General features: G+C 40.3%; 1 protein-coding gene across 1 annotated transcript in view; it reads left to right on the top strand.

Moving 5' to 3' along the window:
* Positions 1-1,562: 1,562 nt before the first annotated feature.
* Positions 1,563-3,838, top strand: part of ky (kyphoscoliosis peptidase) — an 11,147-nt gene continuing 8,871 nt past the window's right edge. Inside the window, exon 1 of the mRNA XM_008283187.1 lies at positions 1,563-1,635. The gene's annotated coding sequence lies outside the window, so the exon portion shown is untranslated. The remainder of the gene's footprint in view (positions 1,636-3,838) is intronic.

Here is a 3,838-nt window from a genome sequence, read left to right as displayed (position 1 = left end):
ATGTTGTTTTTCTGCATCAGTTTATGTTGCAAACGTCTTTATTTTTTACATGAAGGAAAACAGAACCCTCAGGCGCTCGCTGACAGTTCAGATTCAAACAGAACAAACAGCATTTTTCCTTTCCAACACTACTTCTGCCATCATCAACCCTTCTGGAGCGCTTTCAATGTGCATGCAGCACCTATTAACCTCCCTGATTAATGAGTGAATCGGCATTAACTTACAAACCCCGCGAGTTTAATAGCTCACATGTGTTTCGGCAAGATTTCTGCTCGTGTTCGGTAATTATGTTCGCCACCAAAGATTTAGGGGGTTGCACGGACACATCATTTGTATTCTGGGGAGTGAAAAAGGACCCGACGTTGAGGAAAGAAAGTCAAAAAAACGGGAGCAACTCCAGAGCCGGTGACTGTTGGTCAGAAGGTTTTTCTTTATGCGTTGACAAAACTATCCAACTTCTGAAGCTAGAAAAAATGATTTAAGCTTAATTTTTAAAGAAGCTTCTGAGAGGACAAACACACAATGACCTTGTCAACTATAATGTATTACTGTTGATTAAAATACCCAATAAAATAAAAAAATTAGCTCAGACTTCAGCATCTATAGCAGCAAAATGCAGCAAAACTGAACCATTAATGCAGCTTAGTAACACTTTACTGCACAGTTTATACTTTTTTATTACTTACATACGTTCGCATAAATAAAGACTTTTTCTTGTATCGCAGCATTTTAATCAGTATTTTTATCTAAATGGAGAATCCAACTACTTTTTCCACCACTTTCACTCTCATAGCTGTGCATTAAATATTAAATTACAGCCAAAATGAGTCTCTGCTGGTCGTTATGGGGACAAAACTTCATTAGGTCCTGCAAAATAAAGAAGTCTTGTATCTTCAAAGTACACTTTGCACTTTGGTTTTGTGCAAATTAAAACAACCATATCGTTTCTGCATCTTCATATTCATATGAAAGACGTGAGAATGATGCAGATCTTCCAATCCAACAGTTGAAGAACCAATATTTACCGTATTTTTTCGCCTTTTCAGCTTTAGTTTTTTAGTCTTAGATGCTGTTTTTTCTGCAGTGCGTCATTCCAACAGGTGTTTCCAGACGCAGTAAAGTGTGTATTTGTGGCTGGTTGTGTCTTTGATGCTGACGTGGCCGTTTATCGGGTGCAGGGACCCTCCATAAACGCTCCTGTTCTTTTTTTTTTTTTTCTTTCCTCGACTGTTGCCTGAGTCCAACCCGGCACGTGCTCACATGCCAACTTCCCCACCTGCCCGCTCGCCAACGGAAAAAGCAGGCCGACCACGCTGCTGCTGCTGCTGCTGCTTGCGTCGCGCCGATTAGCCGGTGCACGTACGGTATAATCTGAACACACATCTGCAGGCCGTCACTTGCGAATGCACACTGGCAGACGTCACGCTCCTCGGTTGGAGCTTTACTCTATTGGCTGGTCTTAACTGCTTTGTAGTATTTTTAGGCCTGTTATTCTGGGGCCTGTCCTGGCAGGCCACTGGGAGAGTATATAAGCCTCCCCCTGCTGCAGCTGGGGACCACTGACAACTCGCAGTGGAAACATCTCGGCCCCGACGCTCCAGCAAACATCCAGCAGGCATTTTAAATCCTCTCAGGGTGAGTAGAAAGCCTCAACCTGCCTCTGCGGCCGCTGCTTTTGAGCGCAAATCAGACAAGAATTGAGCGTTTTGAAGAGTTGCGAACATTAAAAGTGGTGTCATTAGTCGGAAATTGTGGATAAAATGAAGGTTCCAGAAGGTTTTGAGCGGCAAAATGAGCATTAGCACGAAAACTGCGAGGTCTGAAAACATCCGAAACGGTCAGAAAAATATTCTACAGAACAAATTAGTAAACTCCAAACAAAATAAAACCAAATTCATGGACTGACCTAATGTGTTAACAAGTTGTTCTGCAAGGTTTTAATTAACATCTGAACAGGTCGTCACTGTTAGCAGGCAGACTTCCAACCCAACAAGACTTTTATTATGTAACAGTAGAAGATAATTCTTGCAGAATAGATGTATAAAGTCTTGTGTTGGAGATTCACACCAAAAGAGTTTGAACACGAGTGTGAAAATAGAAAAAACGCGAAGTCTGCAAACATCNAGCCCTGAACTAATAATAACAGAAATATTTCCTTTTTTTGTGCAATATTTCATGAAATGACTTTGCTGCTTCTGAATGATTACTTCTTGTTCTATTTGTTCTATTTTATTGTATTTATTTTCAATTTTTTTCTGAACAATATTTGATGCAAGAATTTCCTTTAGAGTTAATAGATTTAGTTATCTTGCAGTTTATTTGACTTGACACACTGAAGTATCCTTTAAAATATTTAATTTGTCAGTATGTACTCGTATGCACCAAACTCCTGCTATAATTCTGGTCTAACATGTTTTTCAATGACTGTAGACAGACAATGAAAAAAAAAAAGAACGACTGAGGTGCAAATCGTGCAGGTTGAAGAAACAGCAATAAGGTTCCTAAAAATGCTGCTATTTACAGAAATGTGCAGAAATCATTAGTGTTCACAAAAAGCTGCAGACTGGTGCTAATGACAATAAAACAGAATGTTATGAGAGAACACATAAAAACTTCTATCTGTTGACCAACAGCTGTTCTACTGTGAGAATAAAGTTGTTCTATTCAGCCTCCTCTTGTTCTGACTCTGAGTGAACTCTTAAACTCGTGAACTCCAAAGTACCTGAGCTCCACGTGTGCTGCTCATAAAGACTGGAAGCAGATTAACATCGCTGCTGCTTCTCAGCCCGCAGTGATCTCCTGCTTCCCTTTTTAAAAAAAATTTTTATTCCTCTGCCACATCAATACTTCACATCTCCCCTCGGTGAGCCTCAGAATCCCCCCGACTGCTCCTCCGCTCTCCCTAATAAGCCAGAACGAGGTTCCTCGGCTGGCAGCTGCTCCAGATGGCATTATTACTCTGCAGTTTCCCCGTCATCTGGCTCAGAGGTGGAGGTCCCTCTGCCGTCCCGCGAGTCAACATCAACACCAGCATATGGCGGCGTTATGTAACACTGCATCACCCGGCAACTTCTTCTTCTCCTCTCTCCTGCTCGATCTGCGTTTTCCTTTCTGCTGCATTTACGCGGGAACGAAGAGTGTTGAGTTGGAGATAAAGGCGAGAAAAACCTCTCATGAAAAGAAGAAGAAGAAGAAGAAAATAAAAAACGCCTGCAGACCTACTTGAAAAGGCCCGAAATTGGTTTGGCTTAAAAGTTCAAAGCTCCACGACGGATGCAGGAGACGACGGAGCAGCTTTGATTAAAGTACGTTTAGGTGAAGTCTCTCTGTGGTGCATTCTTTAAATGAACCTTGTGTCTGGTGGAAAAATGTCATTTACGAGTGTTTTTATGTCATTTATCCATTTTCATCTGCATCCAAGGCGTGTTTAGAAGTTATTCTGAGTCTGTCGTTCATGTCATCATCCACAGTTTTTCATTTCTACCTGGAGATTTGTGTGTTTCTTGGATTCTACAAACACTTTTTTATATCTACAGATATTCTTTTAGAGCAAAGTAGGAGTTCATCATCACATTTCTTCTGCATAAAATAGATTAGGACCTTAATTTTGAATATCTGCTCCCAAAGTGTTGAATTAAATCCTAGTTTTTTTGATAAAAACTTGCTTTCTTGCGATGAAAACACTGTTAACGCTTCCACATAAGTACAAATAAGAGGCACGTGTACTTTGCTTACGTATTTCCACTTTTTATAACTTTATATTTCTATTTTACTACATCACAGGTGCAAATATTGCACTTTTTTTTTTGCTTTAATACATTAGTAGGGCAGCTTTATT

The sequence above is a fragment of the Stegastes partitus genome, unplaced genomic scaffold, assembly GCF_000690725.1.
Source record: "Stegastes partitus isolate 25-593 unplaced genomic scaffold, Stegastes_partitus-1.0.2 Scaffold301, whole genome shotgun sequence".
In the NCBI taxonomy this organism is placed as follows: Eukaryota; Metazoa; Chordata; class Actinopteri; family Pomacentridae; genus Stegastes; species Stegastes partitus.
Note: the sequence above shows the minus strand (reverse complement) of the source record. Positions and strands in the feature narration are given on the sequence as shown.